Here is a 19,390-nt window from a genome sequence, read left to right on the forward strand (position 1 = left end):
TGCCCAAATATATTTGTTAGTCTCTAAGGTGCCACAAGGACTCCTTTTTTTTTTTTTTTTTTTGGTAAGAATGCAATAACTCAATTAAGAATATGTCTCTATCTTGATTTCAGGATCTCTGCTTAGATTTTTTAGAAGTACTAGTACAACATTCTATTTCCTACCTTTCAGAGGTTTCTTTTATTTTTAACTTTCATGCTGAGTTTTCTGACTTTCAAAAACCTTTTGGTTTTTTAAAATACAATGCTCTAGTAATGTTTAAAATTTTACATATCTTTTGACCGCTTAAAAGAAAAATTTAGTCTGGATTTAAAATTTAGAAAGAAGAAGATCTCATTCTGTCTACTTATTTGCCTGTGTATTCCAGGTGGAACATGAAAGATATTGGTTCAGTTTCATTTTAGACACTTACAGATTTCCAAGCACGGGAAACTCAAAGTAGAGGAAAGATTGAGAAAGAATCTCCATAGGAAATCTAGGGTGGGTGTGGGAAAAGAGCAGAATGGAGAGAAGGGAAAATAAGAATCCTGCACTAAGTGACTAAACAAGAATTTATGTATGTTAAAAGAAAAGGAATTGTAGATTTTCTCCATTTAATATCAAAATTTCTTACACTAGCTGACAATTTGTATCTACCTTTTAAAAAGTACTTTACTGTATTTATTAGCACCTGAACTTTCGTTTTATAAAATCGATTCCTTTGTTCAATATAAAGAATCTAAAAAGACCCCTCCACGACAAAACAAACAAACAAACAAACAAAAACAGATAGTAGGAGTATTTCCACAGTGTAAATCTAATTTAATAAGTTCGTATTTTTTTAAACAATTCAAGTCTACACCATCCCAATACAGCAAGCCATGCTAAATGCTACTTTTTCATGCTCATAATAGTCTCCATGTTTGTTCCTGTAATAGGTCATGCTTACAAACAGCTACTAACATAAGTTTTCTGCTAAAGCCCTCCTAATCAACTGTTAAAAGGGACCTTTAAAAATGCATATTACACATCTTTAGAGCGGGTAGAAACAGCCATTTCAGAAAGACTAACCTGTTGTTTAATCCGTTGGAAATCACCAAATTCTGAAGTTCCCCTAAATATCTTCTAGCTTGTTTCCTGTAAGAGCTGCATGTGACATCACACTTCCTCACCGCACCTTGTTAAACTTGCTTCAGTTACTTGGCAGAAGCATATGAAGAACTACAAACATACTGTAACCACAATGTCAAGATGAACAGTTCATACATTTCTGCATAGCCAGAAAGACACCCAGTACATTTCTTTTGGGGGCTGCTTCCAAAGGACTGAATGGATCACTGTATGCTGCTCATTTATATTAATGCTGCACTTAGAATATTATGGTGCTGTTACAATATCATTAGCTGGCTTTTTTTTCTTAAAGGAAGCATGAATGGCCTCATCAGGCAGTAATTAGGTAGATTTGCACTAATGCAATAGCACATGGGTATGGGAAATTTCCATCTGAATATATCTGCTCATAGGCTTTTCAGAGTGGTAGTATTTAGGCTTGAAGTATTCATTTTGCATAGAGGCAGTATGTAGTAGAAATTTGTTTTTTGGGAAAATAATTGTCTTCAGTACAGACTAAGACACACACATCATTCCATCAACATAATTTACTTATTTCAAAGGGCTGCTGTAGGAGTAATTATTTAATGCTTATAAAGTGCTTTGAAAATATAGAGCCAAACTCTCCTCTCATTTACAGCAGTCTACATCCAAAGTAACTCCATCTAACGATGGACTTGACAAACAAGCTGGGATAGAACATACAACGGGTACGGGGAGGATGGTGAAAGTCCTGGATATGATTACATGGTTACTCAGTAGTTAGTGTTTTTGAAGTGTGTTTTCAGTCGTGATTTGAAGTCAAGATAGAGACCTAAGAATTGGATTTGAAAGAGCATTTCAGTCCTAAGTGGCACCATGGAAGGAGAGACAGATGTTTTTGAGAGAAAGAGTATCAAAAACTGCCATCACAAAAGGAGCAGAGAAGGCATGGAAAGAGGAGAAACAAAATATTGTTATGCTGGAAGGTGTTAAGAGTGGCCATCAATCACAGACCTGGTAAGAAAAGATAGGTATCCTAAGCATCCTTCATTTAGGCTTAACTAAAGGAATAATTAAATGTGTCTTTTTTTTTTGTGACAACGGAAACAACAGAAGCCACCACTGAAGGCAAGTTCCAGCATGGCAAGGCCTGAGTAGAAACTAAGCCATGTGGACTAAGGGGTTTCCCTAGAGCCTCACTGCAAATACAGGGGCTAGGGCACTGCTCTGCAGCTGCATGTATCTATGTATGCGAAAGACACCAGAAAGCAAGGAGAAAAAGTGTGCAAACAGAGAGAGAAGCAATGGGAGCATGGCCTAGGAGGAAGTCCAGAGCGTGAGCTTGGGCACAATACTTGCAGAGAAGGCAGACTTGGATTTCTGGATGAGGAAACTGCTTCCTGTTTGTTTCTACTATGTTCAGGGAAACCACACTTTTTGCATTTTTTTTTTGGGGGGGGGGGAGGCTAAATTAACAAGAACTGAAATAGCTGACTCATTGTTTCTGTTAGCAGGAGAAATTGATGCAATCTGACAAGGTCCCAAATATTGGCTAACTGCTCAGGCTAAAAGGGGCAACAATGTAGTGTAATTTCTTAATAGATATATTCTGGCTGCCCAAAGAGCTCTGAAACGTGGAAGGAATCATTCATCTAAAAGAGATGATCGACCCCTCCCCAGTTCCACAAAAAGCCATTTCTAGTTCCTTTTGTACGGTCTGTCCTCATGAGGTGGGTGCTATGTCCACATACTTACATAATAAGCCTTTCATCTGAAGACTTCAAAACACTTTACCTCAAATGGGCAAGTATTAAACCCATTTTACTGATGGGAAAAAATTATGTACAGACAACTTGCCTCATGTCGTAAAGTGAGTGACTGGGAAACAGATTTGCCTCCTAACCCTGTGATCTTATCACTAGGAAAATTGCCCAAAACTGGTATCAGTTGTTGTGGTATAAAAGGAGGAGTTCAGAAAGAAACAGATCCATTCTAACTGGGAAAGCAATGCCAATTCAAAACTTAAAAAAATTTGGCCCCTGGATGTTATGTAAACAATCCTCCATGAAAGCGGAGAGAATTATATTTTTCAAGAAGAGGGCACAACTACACCCACAAAAATGTGTGTGTAAGTGTGACTGGAAAATAGGCACCTGCCTGCAAAATGGGTACTTGCGCATGAGATTCCCATTTTGGGTCCACGAGTGCCTGTTTGTGCATGCACCTGCAAGTTCCTGTGGTTGTACTATGCGCATGCAGACGCCCTTGCTACACCCACAATCGAAAATTTGGGCCCCAATAAAGGGCCCAGTATTACTTATATTGGAAGATGATTTAGCACACTATGAAATGCCTTCGTTTAAAATAATCTTTCTCTGTGAGCATGCAGAGACATTCTGCTCTGTATGCTTCAGCACTAGAGGAGTAAGGGGAAATTGAAAAGTTCATGAACTTGCTGTATGTTTGTTCACAACACACTGCTCCATTGTACTCATCTTCAGCTTAAACCGATCCTTTAGAAGTTTTTCAAGAGTAACAGTCACTGCTGACAAGTGGTGATTTTTTTTTTAATCACATGAAAAAGGGCTCCATTTATAGTGGCACATTTAACATGGGAACTGCTCGTTAGAGATAGAAAGCTCGATCCTCAGTTGTGCCAGAGCTCTGCTTGGTGCAGCTGGCAGGTGTAGGAGAGGGGACCGCATACGTAGCTCTGTACTCCCATCTTCTGGGTAACATGTTGTCCTCAGCATAACTTAGAGCGGAGGTGGGCAAACGATGGCCCGCGGGTCACATCCGGCCCATGGGACCGTCCTGCCTGGCCCTTGAGCTCCCGCTCGGGGAGGCTAGCCCCTGGCCCCGCCCCCGCTATTCCCCCTTCCCCGCAGCCTCAGCATGCCCTGCCGCCAGCGCTCTGGGCAGTGGGGCTGCGAGCTCCTGCCGGGCAGCATGGGGGTGTGGCTGGTTCTGGCTGGGTGGCACGGCTGCCAGACATGCTGCTCTGAGCGGCATAGTAAGGGGGCAGAGAACGGGGGGGGTTGGATAAGGGGCAGGAGGTCCCAGGGGGCAGTCAGGGGACGGGGGCGGTCAGGGGATGGGGGGTTGGATGGGCATGGGATTCCCAGGGGGCCTGTCAGGGGGTGGGGGTGTGGATAGGAGTCGGGGCAGTCAGGGGGCAGGGAACAGTGGGGGTTGGATGGATGGGAGGTTCTGAGGGGGCAGACAGGGGGCGGGGGCCAGGCTGCTTGGGGAGGCACAGCCTTCCCTACCCAGCCCTCCATACAGTTTTGGAACCCCAGTGTGTCCCTCAGGCCAAAAAGTTTGTCCTCCCCTGACTTACAGCAACCTCAGAGCTGCTTTACAATTATGCCTGGCCACAGTTGTTCCTAAGGAGCCATGCCACAGCCACAGATCGGCGTGCAGCAGCACTCCAGCATTACTCTCCCTGTTCTGAGGTGGTGATGGAGCTCTAGCTATGCCACTCCTGTGCCATCAGGGGAATTTACTACACTTCCCATCTAGCTGGATCTGCTGGTTTCTGGGTGCTTTGAGCCACCACTGTAGCCTAAGGATCTATCCTGTTGTTTGTCAGGTCCATCCTCACATCTCCAAAATATGGAAGGAAACATGCATCTGAAGGCCATTAGGCCCATCTGCTACAGACAAACTATTTGTTTCTCCTCTCTCATCATATTGTCCCTCCACGCCAGCAATGTGGAAGCTGTACTCTGGCAGATCTGGGAGTACTGCTGTCCCTCGCAGTGGATTCCCTATGGTTACCCAACACATTATGAGGTGAGCTAATCATTTATAACTAATGCGGTGTGTCCTATGTACACTGTGAAACAAAGTCATCCCTTCCTCTTTTGAGGGCAGGACATAACTAAGTTCCTCCTGGTGCGCACCCATATAACCAAAGAAGGGGTGGTATATGCAGTAACAAGACAGTAAGTTACAGGAAAGGACAGATTTTTACAGTTGGTCCTGATATTTCCCTCACTGATACTACAGTAGCTTACAATTGAAAAAGAGACTACCCTTATTAGGAGTGAATCGTGGATGTAGCACAGAGGACTGTGATACACACCAATGAGAACCGTGGTAGCAATGTCATATTATGATGCTCTGCCACACCAGCACACTTAAGAGGCTGATTGAACCTTTGAGCCAAAGGTCACCGTGCAGCTTATTAGCATAGGTACCAGTACTGTGTACCATCCATTATAAACAAACACAAGCAGATATGCTACTGTAAGATGCTAATACCCGTGGCCATAGTGACAAGTTATACCAATGTTTGTTGTCCCAGATGGGTTGAGAGTGTGGAATGAAAAATCATAGAGTGTTTGAGGTTTCTGACTTGAAAACAAGTGCACCACTAGTTTACGAAAACACTTGCAAGTATATTGGACAATGCAATATGCACAAAAGGGGAATACTTAGCCCCAGAGTTTACTTGTGGTAAATATGCCAGATCTAGTGCCCGCCTCAGAGAACTGGACCAGGCATATTTGTTATGTGGAAATTCACATATACTTAACTAATATGACAGTCTGGATACACACTGATTAGTGAAATATTGTGAGAAATATTTTCTATTTCTAATGTTCCAATCACAGCCATAACTGGTCCTGAACTTTAACAAGCAAGATATAAATGAATGCAGGAACACTACAGTATGTGGAACTGCTAACAGTTAAGTAAAGAACAATATAGAGATATGTGCATAGATATTTCTGAGGAACTTCAGAATATAGTAAGTAGTGTTATATCTTATTTCCACATGATTCATTTCATCCTCTTGTCTGAAGCAATTTGGGATTGAAGTCAGAATTACTGACAGAAAATTGTTTAAAATGCTTGCAAAGCCATTTGTCGATCTATCTTAAAAGCTATTTCATTTTTAAAATAAAGCATTTTTCCATATAAAAATATTTACAATGATCCTGTGAGGAGGTTCTTAAAAGGACAGCATTTTCATATTGGGGCTAAATAACCTCCTACTTCCATTCTTAATTCAATAGCAACCTTAACAACTTAACATACTGCTTTGCTTTAACACTCAAAGGCCAACATATACACAGATATTTTAAGGACAGGTTCTCTTAACGTTTTTGTGTTTTAATATTCAACAGTAATCTTCCAATATCACAAGAATTGGGACACTAATAGAGAGGTGTTCAAACTTCAAAGCAGGCATATGATAGGCAATATATGCTGAGAGAGTTATGTTCAGGCATGGAAATTGGGACTTCAATAGTTTATAATCCCTGCTGTTTCCATTTCCTCTTGTTCATTATCAGCACAGATGGGGGCTGTAGATTAGTAAACAGTGGGAGTTTGGTATTGGGGTGAACTAGAGCATGTGTGATATAGGGCTAGGTGTCCTGTTGGCATCAATGGTTTGTAGTGAGATTTAAATATTTAATGGATGCCCAAGAGGCTCCTTCACAAATATCAAATATAAGCACATTTTCCCATTCCTTACATGGTAGAACGATGAGTGAACCGAGTCAAAAAGAACCTGAACTGAACCTTTGAGGGCCAAAAATTTTCAGGTAACTTCCTTTAGAAAGAAAGTTTTCACTCATCTCTGCTGATATCATTTGGAAGAACTGAAGCATCACAAAAACAAAAGACATTGTTCTCATGCCATTTCTGTGAAACCAGGAGTCTTGCATCAAAACCTAATATGGAGAGCTCATAAAAGGTTCAGATAAGCAAATTTTGAATGCTTTTCCAACGTAAACGTCAAGCTCTTTAGAGGTTTGCACCTAAAGTTATAACAGCTAAGAGGCATATGCAAAGAGGAGACTACGTTTTCAAGTTTCCGCCCACTGTTTTAGCTACAGGACGCCCAGTCATATGGCTAAATCTTTGCTTGGTACCATGAAGAGATCGAGAAGCTTGTAAGCTTTCCCACATACTTTAAGTGAGTAATAGTTGCTAAACTGACAAATAGTGCTCTGGAAATGCTACTTGTTTGGCTCGAAAAAAAAGGAAATATCATGAATATCAGTAAACTCCTGAAGAAGTTCTGTACATTTTTTTGTTATTATGATCCAGTAATCACATTACCTACTGCTGCCAAAAGATCTAGATAGCTGTGGAAATCCTATGTTGGATTAGATAACTCAGAATTTTAGTCTAATCTCAAGAATTAGAAATCAAGAATTAGAATTGGAAAAATCATGAAGCAGGTCCTCAAAGAATCAATCCTGAAGCACTTGCATGAGAGGAAAGTGATCAGGAACAGCCAGCATGGATTCACCAAGGGAAGGTCATGCCTGACTAATCTAATTGCCTTTTATGATGAGATTACTGGTTCTGTGGATGAAGGGAAAGCAGTGGATGTATTGTTTCTTGACTTTAGCAAAGCTTTTGACATGGTCTCCCACAGTATTCTTGTCAGCAAGTTAAGGAAGTATGGGCTGGATGAATACACTATAAGGTGGGTAGAAAGCTGGCTAGATTGTCGGGCTCAACAGGTTGTGATCAATGGCTCCATGTCTAGTTGGCAGCCGGTATCAAGTGGAGTGCCCCAAGGGTCGGTCCTGGGGCCGGTTTTGTTCAATATCTTCGTAAATGATCTGGAGGATGGTGTGGATTGCACTCTCAGCAAATTTGCGGATGATACTAAACTGGGAGGAGTGGTAGATACGCTGGAGGGGAGGGATAGGATACAGAAGGACCTAGACAAATTGGAGGATTGGGCCAAAAGAAATCTGATGAGGTTCAATAAGGATAAGTGCAGGGTCCTGCACTTAGGACGGAAGAACCCAATGCACAGCTACAGACTAGGGACCGAATGGCTCGGCAGCAGTTCTGCGGAAAAGGACCTAGGGGTGACAGTGGACGAGAAGCTGGATATGAGTCAGCAGTGTGCCCTTGTTGCCAAGAAGGCCAATGGCATTTTGGGATGTATAAGTAGGGGCATAGCGAGCATATCGAGGGACGTGATCGTCCCCCTCTATTCGACATTGGTGAGGCCTCATCTGGAGTACTGTGTCCAGTTTTGGGCCCCACACTACAAGAAGGATGTGGATAAATTGGAGAGAGTCCAGCGAAGGGCAACAAAAATGATTAGGGGTCTGGAACACATGACTTATGAGGAGAGGCTGAGGGAGCTGGGATTGTTTAGCCTGCAGAAGAGAAGAATGAGGGGGGATTTGATAGCTGCTTTCAACTACCTGAAAGGGGGTTCCAAAGAGGATGGCTCTAGACTGTTCTCAATGGTAGCAGATGACAGAACGAGGAGTAATGGTCTCAAGTTGCAGTGGGGGAGGTTTAGATTGGATATTAGGAAAAACTTTTTCACTAAGAGGGTGGTGAAACACTGGAATGCGTTACCTAGGGAGGTGGTAGAATCTCCTTCCTTAGAGGTTTTTAAGGTCAGGCTTGACAAAGCCCTGGCTGGGATGATTTAACTGGGAATTGGTCCTGCTTCGAGCAGGGGGTTGGACTAGATGACCTTCTGGGGTCCCTTCCAACCCTGATATTCTATGATTCTCAGACAGACAAAGGACTTCTATTATGATTAGCTGAATTGGTGGCTGTTCATATCCACATAGTATTTGATTTCTGAGTCTGCAGCATTTCTATAGACAGTACTCCACACCTGAATAGAGAGTTAGTGCTTGGCTACACTTACATGTTATAGCGCTCTAACTTGCTGGCTCAGGGGGGGTGAAAAATCACCCCCCTGAGTGCAGCAAGTCAGAGTGCTTTAAAGCGCTAGTGTAAACAGGCTCCGAGTGCTGGGAGCCAGGCTCCCAGCACTTAGAGCTAATGCCCTCATGGAGGTGGATTACCAGGAGCGCTGGGAGACCTCTCTCCCAGTGCTCGTGCGCAACCACACTCGCACTTCAAAGCGCTGCTGCTTCCAGTGTAGCCATGCCCTAAGATATGATCCAAAAGACTGGGAGTTAGTGACCCAGCAGCATTTAAAAAAAAAATAGTTCTGGTTATTTTTCGTCATTTCCCCCCCCACCCAAAAATTGGCCACTTTTACTACAGACAAATATAGGGCCATACACTTCTCTCCTTTATTCCAATGCAAATCAGGGGTCTAACTACATTGACTTCATTGTACAGACTAGTATAAAACCCTTGGAAGTGAAATCAGAATTTGTGCCACACTCACCTTCTGGGAAGCATTAGAGTGGAATCCCTCCAACATTTTTCTAGAATATTGGGTTGCTAGTGGCATGTTTGCTAGCTACTTATCCTTCTGCTACATTGCCTTTAGATTGTGGTGATGGTGATGGTAAAAGGAAGAAGTTTAGTACAGCAGCAGCAATTCCTTATTAGCAGACATCATGAGTTCTAAAGATTATTCATACCAGAAACCATATGATGTGATCTCAAGAGTTTCTGTAGCTTGCATACTTGGATGCAGCATTCTTTACAAAATCAGAACTCCCATTGACCTTAGATGAGACCCACCATTCAGCTAGAACAGATTAACATAGTTCTCTTTTCCAAATTCTTGAATCACAAAATATTTTATATTAATTTTAGTCCAGTTTTTTTACTTTAAAAATATGTATTAACAAAGTTATATACATTCTCCCCCATACATGCCCTTAGAATTTGTGCGCTAATGTAACTTTCACAGAGGCAAAGATTTTAAGGCCAGAAGGGATATTACTGATCATCTAGCGCAGTGTTTCCCAAAAAAAAAAAAAAAAAAAAGGACTGTGACCCTCTAGTGGGGCACAAGAAGGTTCTAGGTGGGTCTCAGGCCTGGGGCAAAGGGAAAAGTGGAGAGCAAGCTTACCCCACAGCAGCAGCTTCTCTGCCACTGGGATGGGCCTAGCTGCCCACTCCGGGTGTTGCAACCTGGTTCACAGGGTTGGAGTGCCCCTCAAGAGAAGAAAGAAGATGACAACAGTGGTCGAGGAAGAGAAGGACACTGCCATATGAATTTGTTTCTATCTGAACCCCGCCTGAATTTGGACCCGGGGTGAGTCACACACACACACAAATTCCCACTTGTGCTATCACCAGTCGGAACCAGAGAGGACATCTACACTGTAGACACACCCAAACTAGCATGGCTAAAAATTGTAGTGTATATGCGGCAGTGCAGGCTTCGACAAAATGTGAGTAGGTACCCAGGGTCCCTGGCATGCTTGTACAGCCTGCGCGAAAACCCACACCTGTGTATCTCTCCTAATAGCTGTGGATATGTCTACCTGAGCTTCATATCGCACCTCAGATTGCAGCGTGTGTATCTCAGTGTGACCGTCTGCTAACAAAATAGTGACTTGCACCTCTGATGAGTTACGGATAGCATCCTCTGCTCCTTTCTTATGTAAAACTGCTAGCAATTTCACATGAATAGAAGCTTTGGCTGAGTGAGGAATGCAAGATCACAGTCGGTTTCCACTAGCTTTTAAAAAATGATTGCTATTAATTAGCCTTGGAGACTGATGTGATCCATTTTATTCAGAGAGGGCACATACAGAGGGCAGGCTCAAGGCCTATGCATCACTGAAATCCCACTTAAGCCCTAGGGATGTAGCACTGGCTGCATGCATGTAAATTTCCTCAGATCACCATGCCCAGTGTGCACATGCCCTGTCCTGAAATGGACGTTTGCTTTGGCTGAGGGAGCAGTTTAGACTTATGCGGATTCAGTCGTTGACCACCTCATGCCTTTCAACATGAAAGCTAGCTAGCATCTCTTCTGACGCGGGCACCTGTCCCACTGGAAATAGATGTGAGACAACTCACTCATTCTCTCACCAAAACAGAAGTTGGTCCAACAAGAGATATGAGCTCACCCACCTTGTGTTTCATTTCACGTAGACCATCCAAAAGACATTATACGGCAATGATGTTCAGTTACAATTAACCTGGCTGAGATTCAAACTGCTAATCTAGAAGCAAAAGGCTCACTGCCCATTATCAGTGCTTGGCTCCAAATCCCCCCCCTTCAACCAATTTTTTAGTGAATTAAACCTGAAAAAGTTTTAGGGGACCACCTCTCTATCTTAACAGAGAAGTGTGTGGAATTTTATCCATTACATAAATAGAAGGAAAGAGTTACCAACACTAGACAGGGGCTGTAGTGGGTTGGATAGACTGGGCTCCATACTGAATTTGGCAAGCAGGAGGAGCCCCTTAAAATGCAGCCTAAGAGTGAAATATAAGGCACTCATCTGGTGTTCTGGCTTCAAGCAATCTGGCACCAATGTCAAGTCAGCAGGAGTTCCGTGGAATAATGCAGCTAAGTGTAAAAGACAGTAAGCATCTGATTATTCAAAGAAGAAAAAATAAACAGTAGACGGTTAGGTCCTCAGTGGAGAAAGGAAATATTGAATTTGTGCTTGAGCAGATGGATATATGCTCGAACAATGTTATCTTGGGGCAGTGAGGACCCTTATCACTGTATATTTTGAAAGTAGGCTGTCTGAAGATTTCTGTTAGGTTATTACTTATAGAGTAAAAATATACTATAATCCAATTTCCAAAACTCATCTTAACTAAGATTACTTCCCTCAGGGCTGTACTATACTTGTAAACCTAGAGCATAGAGAATAGAGTATCAGCCAAGGGATAGTGCTAAACATCCCCTCTCCTTTACAAGGTAGGGTGCCCCGGGAGTGGGAAAGGCACTGAGGTGCAAGACTCACAGTTTTTATGGAGGTTCTTTCTATGCCAACCCTCTCTCCCTCATTGTTTGAGTTTTCTAAGGGTCAGATTCCTTAAGGCATAAGAGGCATAGGTACGGTGCTCTTTGGACTGACTGGCAGGTATGCTGTCAGTATTGTGGGCATGCCTCCAAGCATTACCACGTGCTACAGGAGATTAGAATGTTACTTCATCCATTTCCCTGTTATTACCAGCAGAGGACTGTGCTAAACCAGCTGTTAGACAGTATGTTTATAGCTACCGGGTTACATATAGGCTTGGCACATTCAATTTAAGTTGGCAATCATCAGTCAATTTTGATTTCACCGGACATACAGAAATATGTGAAAACAATATCCATTCATAGCAGTCCTTGAGTGTAGCCCACGCCCACAAGGATACAGTATCCCGGCTCTGGGGCCACGCAGGGAGCCCTTTGCAGTGCTGCTGCCATGGCCCCACTCACTCACAAGCTGTCCCCTGGCAGGAACCATTCAGCAGAAGAATGGCCTCCCCCATGTCCAGCAGTTTGTCCTCCTTCCAGTCCTGGCCAGGGGTCTCTGCTCTACCCCACCAGGACCACAGCCTTCCCCATACTTTGAGCTTGCAAAGATCCAGTGCCCCTGGCGCTACAGAGAGTAGTAGGCAGCCCTGGCTGGAAAACTGAAAAAAATTATTAGAATTGATAAAAATCATCAATATTAACAGCTGAATCCACAGAAAAGAAATAAAACTGAATTCTGCCAAGCTTACTTCTGATATGTTAATAACTTAGATTTACATTAACTCTTTGATGCGTTTAGTAATTGTCCAAAGTTATTCTCCCAATTAAGCAAAAGTCCCATGTAGAAGTATTTTTAAAATCAATTGCCATTGCGAATACTAGTTTTGAAGATTCTTGACTGCCTATTTGTGTCTGATGCTCCCAAAGCAAATAGTACCCCCTGTACAACTATGCTTTCAACAACAAAATTCCTCTAATTTTATAGCTGGCATTATGCCATACAGAATCCCTTAGCAACACAAACTTCTGGGAATCAGCACTGAAGGGAGATCTTAGCCAAAAACCAAGTCGTTTCAGTTTAAGAATGGCGTTGTCTTGCACCAATCCAACTGTAAGCAATTCAAATCACCATTGCCTCTCCTAAGAGGAGAATTTATCATCAAGATATTGTGAATTGCCTACAATATTATAGTCTGGGCTCTAACATGCCTTCACACGGACATGCATCAACAGCTTTTTACCCTGCAATGCACTTGTGAGAGCGCAGATGTTCTACCATGCAATTTCTCATTTTAGATAAATAAAAAAGGAACTTTTCCAGTCATCTTGTGCTGTTTGTCAGTCATGGAACACTTCACATTCTAGTTCCCCATAACAGTGGGGTAGTTTGTCTTCCTCTTCACTTTAGTCAGAATATACAGACACTCACATTCAGGACATGCTAACGAAAGAGAGACCATGCCAAATCTCAGAGGGCCTGACTATGCAGGGTTCTGATTGGGAGTGGTAGGTGGGCTCTACCTATTAACCAGGACACTTCTAGTTATTGCTCTGACCCCATTTTATCTACTTTAGGTGTCTCGGGGGTACAAGGAAGCATGTGGCCTTATATTCTTCACTTTGAAGTGCACCATACTGGGGAATTCGAAAGAGAGAAAATTAAAAAAATTACACTCACCGTTTCAATCAAATTACCTCTTTTAGGGGTTCCTCCAAACCCTTCTTGAAACCTCAAAGAGCCCCTTCATTTTCTTCACTTGAGTTACAGTCCCACTTTTAGCAAAGGAGGGCTAAATCCGCTCACTTCAGAGAGCATCCATGCTGCTCCTGGAGACCTGACATGCTCCCCCAAATGAAAAATGACTCAGAACTTGACTCTCCACAAGATAATATGTTGTGATGCCACTAGAATGCCAGCCCAGCCCATCCAAAGAACTTCTAAAATGAGTTTTGCTATAAAACAAAAATAACTCCTTTATTTTCCACCCTACCCAGAGTCACCTGTTTAGAACAAACACCGAGCTTTGATTTGAGAACACAGAAGCAGGGTCCTCAGGGTGGCCATTGCAATGTGGTTTGTGGCTTCTTCTTAGAGAAGCAAAATGCTGGGAGCGGTCTGTTTTCCTTTGTAGCTTTATGGTGTTAGATACAATTTGAGCAATTGTTTGGCACAGCTGCATGTTGTTTTAGCAAATATATTAACACTCTGAGGCCAAACAGTAAGGGTCTTAGGTGTTCTGAGCAAGTATTAGAAGCTACAGACTTCTAGACCAGGTTCTGATGTGCACACTCTCTGAGGCCTTGGGGTGCTTCCCCTCACCTCTCCCTTGATTTCACTATGTGTAAGATCAGAACAGGAATACTTTTATAACCTACCTCACTAGGGTGTTACTATTTGAATTGCCATAGCTCACAATTAGGATCAGAGCAGGGGTGTCAGAAGAAGTGGGGGGGACGGACTTCCCCCTTGCCTTAAGGGTGTGCAATCGGGGGGGCGTAGGGCAGAGAGAAGCGAGCAGGGCCTGAGGGGAAACAAACGGTATGGGGTGTGATGAGTGCAGGTGGGGCCTCGGGGGAGAAGGGGCAGAGTGGGGTGCAGGTCCACAGTCCAGGCACTGGTGGACCCCCGATTTTAGGGAGCTTCCGGTGCTTCTTGATCAGAGCCCTATTGTACAAACACAGCCTCTGTCCCACAGAGGTTGTATCTAGTCTTAAATTAGATTGTAACAAGTGAGTGTAAGAAACAGAAGGAGCATGAGTGTAACAGCAATAAGAACATGGAGTTATAGACTAGCTATTTTCCCCACTCTGTGGTTCGAGGTCATTTTAAAGGTTTTGTAATAGGTAGTACAGGTAGCGATGCCCATGGTTAAGGTTGCCTGACGCTTCCCATTATAAGACCCTGTTTTCAGTTGCTTATAACTGGGCCAAACTATTATTTGTGTTGAAATTTTCCATGCTGGGTGACTGCCTCAGGACGATTTTTTTAAAAAGGAATAGTTCATCCAAAGTGGTTCAGCCATTTTCTTGACCTAGTTCTGAAAAAAATACATTGTTTCGCCCACGTTAAAATACTCTTACTATCATTTCACTGAGAGATTCTCGCGCTTCCATGCTTTGGAACAACGGCTTGAAATTTGGCAGGGAGAAGCCACCCTAATGTCAGGGATGTGCTTTTGCTGTCCCTGTGCAAATCAGCCCAAATTATGCTCAGGAGAGACTTGATAGAGTTTGGTAGCTGAAGATTCAGTCTGCATTGAACATACTCCAGCCCAGGACTGCAGGGACTGAGAGACACTTTCCCCTGCAATTGCCATGGGTCACTATGGTGTCACACACAGGGACTGAGAGAAGGAAGACTGTCTCTCCCATGCCTCAAAGCTCCCCCTTGGATGGTACCCAAGCAGTGTGGAACAGGAGGAGGCAGCTAGAATGGAGAAGGGTGAGGAGGTGGACTGGGAGAAAGGGGGACATGGAGCGGAGTCGGGGAGGGTGAAGTGGGACAATAAATCACTAGATATACTCCCCTCTCAGAAGCATGAATAGAGCTCAGGATTCCCGAGTCCCACCATTCATCTGCTGTCAGCAACTCTCTGTGAAACCCACTGAGAAAAAAATGTAGCCTGTATTGTCTCCCTCTAGTGGCTACCCATAAAGAGGATGATAACCTACTATTGTTATCAGTTACCCTGTTAACTCAAGTGGCAGAAGTTGGTGGATCTAAAGGTGAATCAGAATGTTCCACATGATGTTTTTCAGGTTTTCTCTTTTTTTTAAAAGGCAAACACTGTAGGAAATTAGATCCAAACAACTACATTAGAAGAACATTCAGGTCACAAAGTCAAGCACTCAGAAAAGTAAGGAAATACCAGCATTAATGTTGCTTGTGCAATGTGGCTATCAGGATGCCAAAATGATAGTGGTCACAGTGCTCAAGTTGGGAGGATTAGTTAATGTTTGTAAAGTGATTTGAAAGAGACAAGAGCTAAATATTTAATTGTTGACCTTGTCCATACAGATCAAATGCTGATCAGTCCAGTAAATTTGGTCAGAAAATACATTTTCACAACAGACTACTACTAGCTTTTGGGGGTTGAGTCTTTTTTTTAAGCAAAAGGAGGAAGGAGAGAGGGTCATTCTCTTCTCCCACCTCTCTCAAGTATTAAAGAAAGCAGACACCAGATATGAAACCTGCTAGATTTCAGGTTGGGTTACCTACAAAAAGGAAGGATCTTCCTGCACTCATGGGAAGTTCTCATCAGAAGCCACACATCTATTGATTTGAATGAACTGTTCTCTGCGCTAATGGGAGCTGAAAAAGTATCATCTTGAATTCAGCTGAAAACAGGTTATGGATGCCAAGGCCCTGGCTCAGCTCTTCAGCTCACGCACATTTCACTCAGTACAAGACCAGAAGGGGGCAAAAAGCTGCTGTAATTTACATCCATCTTCCATGGCTCTAGAAGGCCATTCTAGGAGCTGGGGATTGCCAGGGTCTAGGAATGTCCCAGCCATGGCCCCTTGCCCCAAGCGGGACACCCTTCATCAATGAATAGAGGGCAGTAGTGTAGGAGCCACTACAAAGGCTCTGTGCTACCCAGGGGATTCTCCTAGGCAGGGAAAATCTCAGGTGGCTGGATCTGCTGGCTTTATAGGGCTTAAAGATTTAGTAGTCTGAGTTTCAGAGTAGCAGCCGTGTTAGTCTGTATTCGCAAAAAGAAAAGGAGTAATTGTGGCACCTTAGAGACTAACCAATTTATCTGAGCATAAGCTTTCGTGAGCTACAGCTCACTTCATCAGATGCATACTGTGGAAAGTGTAGAAGATCTTTTTATACACACAAAGCATGAAAAAATACCCGAAAGCTCATGCTCAAATAAATTGGTTAGTCTCTAAGGTGCCACAAGTCCTCCTTTCCTTTTAGTAGTCCGAGTGTGAAGCCAGAGCACACAGTTCTAAGCTATTAGTGCAGGACCTTTGGTTTAAAAATGGACACCCAACTGAAGTCACATTTCTTTGAAATCCCTTTCCCCTTCAATTGCTACAATTAAACACTTAAGAGAACTGTTACAAAAAACAAAATATTTTTCTGGTTGTTTTGCACATTTGACTGCACTTTGTATGCAGTCATTTCCATGGTCTCCTCTGTCTGTGAGGGTCTGTTAGCCAGCAAAGGGGAAACACCACAAAGCTGGAAAATGTGATTGTATAACACAAGTCAGCAGGGAGACTGAGAGGACATGATCTACAACTAAAATTTTGACTTATTAGATTTCAAGTTGACTGTGTTCCCTTAGTATCAGGGGGTAGCCGTGTTAGTCTATACCCACAAAAACAACAAGGAGTCCAGTGGCACCTTAAAGACTTTATTTGGGCGTAACCTTTCGTGGGCTAAAACCCACTTCATCGGATACAAGTACTGTTCCCTTAGGTATCAGTAATTAGTGGCTGATGTTGGTAAACAGAAGTCTCAGACATATTGAGCATTATAAACATTGGGACTTTAACCAACTTGGATCAGTGAGCCCTGGACGATCTCTCACATGGAGGGATATTTCTCTAGTCAACTATTTCTACTGTACATGTGTCCCATTTGAGGGCTCATCTTTTAGAAAAGATTGAATAGTTCAGCTTGCTCTGTCACTGAGAGTGTCTAATCTGCGATACATTTTAGAGCACAAGCCTTTTGGTTTATCACTAACATTGCAGTCTGGCTAAGGGACAATTCAGCTTTATTTATCTGGCAGACTCAGCTGCTAGAGTAACTCTTGACACACAACTCTCCTTACAATATAGCACCACAATACTTTGTCTGATCTTTATAACACTTGTATTGACAATAAAATGACACATTATTATATCATTTCTGTGACTTAAAGGATTTCACAGCTTTCAGTTCATACCTCTGCCCTCTTTAGATTTTGCTATCCGTTGCGAGTTAGTCACAAAGTCAAGCTCTTATTATGGAGTATAAAATGGACAAATCTGAACGATGCAAGGTTTTACTGACTTTTTAACTATGCTTATATAACCTAGTAGAGTTTCACAGATGCTAGCAATTAGCAGATGACCTGCACAAGTTACGTTCTAGGCAAATAATTTTGCCAATGAAACAGGAAAGAAAGTAGAATCCTGCCTCATCACCCAAAAAATGAGCTACTGAAATAAAAGCAACAGAATTAAACACTAAGTTGAAGCTTCTCTCTATGATTCACTTTCTCTCTTCTTGATACAATTCAGCATAACTTATAACCAAAGAGCTGAATGGGCCCTTGTTCAGAGCATTTGGAATTCGAAACAGAGACACAGTTAACTCTGCAGGCTTAATTCCCAAAAGGCTCCCTTGCATATGCTGCTCTGTTTACTTCTAAACATTTTATTTTTTAAAATGCAAGTTTTAAACTGATTCTGTGGATGACTTTTAAAAACATTAAAACATAATAATAGAGCATGACAGATGAGTAACCAATATAAGATCAATAAAGTGGACTAACCCCTGCTGTTCACTGATTTATAAAGTTGAGCAGTGGGAGGCGATAGCCTTATGTTGAGAAGCAGTGTAGTTTAGTGAATAATCCACTAGCCTGGGAGTCGAGAGATCTAGGTTGCATTCCCAGTTTTGTCACAAAACTTGCTGTATTACCTTAGGAAAATCACCTCACCTCTCGGTGCTTCTGTATTCCCTCCCCCCCCCAATCTCTTTGGAAGGCTTCTCTGTTTAGGAGTCTAAACTATTTGGAGGTAGGGATGGTCTTTCTAGGAATCTGTACAGTGTCTACCACCAGTCCAGTTCCTAGTGGTCACCTTTCCACATGGCAGCTAGGTCCCTAATAGCAGTCTCAGCAAAGAGAGGCCAAAGATTGAATGGGCACATAAGTTTTACTCCCCTCTCAAGACTAGAAGTTCTCCCCTCCAGGTCAAGGCTGAAGAATATTAGTGGAGAAGTCTGCTCTGCTGCTCCTACATTGTACCTATACAGCTGTCAGAGTACTTCGCATTCCAGGGTGATCTCAATCTCACACCTTTAATCACCATTAAGTTCATCAAAAATATTTGAAAGGAGAGAGACCCCCGCCCCACCCCTTCAGAAAATGTACGTATAGTGGCATGTGCAACAAGACATTTGAAGCCAGAAGAAAAAATGCTAAGAAAGGCACCTAGGTCTAGTATGCAATTGGCTATTTGTTTAGCCTCTTTTCTTTTCCACAGTACAGAGAACATCCTGTATTTTCTCTATGGTTAGATGCATGTTAAAGTTTGCACTAAACAAAAATAAAACGATGTAATAATGGTGTGGAGGGTGGGTAGTCTTCAAAGGACACAAGCCCTAAGAGGAGCAGGATAGTGTATACACGCTATGGAAAGATTCAAGAAGGCAAGTCTTGTATAAACATCTTAATAAGCCAAAGGAATCTTTGAGTTTATCTCAGGAAGGTAATTTAGCTACAAAATTAGGAGTTTTAAATCCAAATTTTAGTTATCTGTAATTAGAACCAAATGCTGAAATACATCCTAGACAGGCATCATAACTTGACACAGTGTTAATAATCCACTTTATAAAACAGGCAGGTCAAGCTATTTGATGTGTTTCCAATTTATCTCCTACTAGAGCTAGGCAAACTTTCTACTACTCTCAACTTCATTACTCTCTCAGATTTGGTTTAACCTGCACCCACA

At 42.5% G+C, this 19,390-nt stretch overlaps 1 protein-coding gene across 3 annotated transcripts in view; it reads right to left on the reverse strand.

Moving 5' to 3' along the window:
* The window catches only part of WIPF1 (WAS/WASL interacting protein family member 1), a 100,498-nt gene that overhangs the window by 74,820 nt on the left and 6,288 nt on the right, over positions 1-19,390 (reverse strand). The window contains exon 1 of one of the 3 annotated variants that reach the window (XM_078847969.1): positions 1,051-1,584. The exons of the other annotated variants lie outside the window; for them this stretch is intronic. The gene's annotated coding sequence lies outside the window, so the exon portion shown is untranslated. Of the gene's footprint in view, positions 1-1,050; positions 1,585-19,390 lie in introns of those variants that run through there. 3 annotated transcript variants of the gene reach the window in all.

Source organism: Lepidochelys kempii, chromosome 11 (genome assembly GCF_965140285.1).
Source record: "Lepidochelys kempii isolate rLepKem1 chromosome 11, rLepKem1.hap1, whole genome shotgun sequence".
NCBI lineage: Eukaryota > Metazoa > Chordata > Testudines > Cheloniidae > Lepidochelys > Lepidochelys kempii.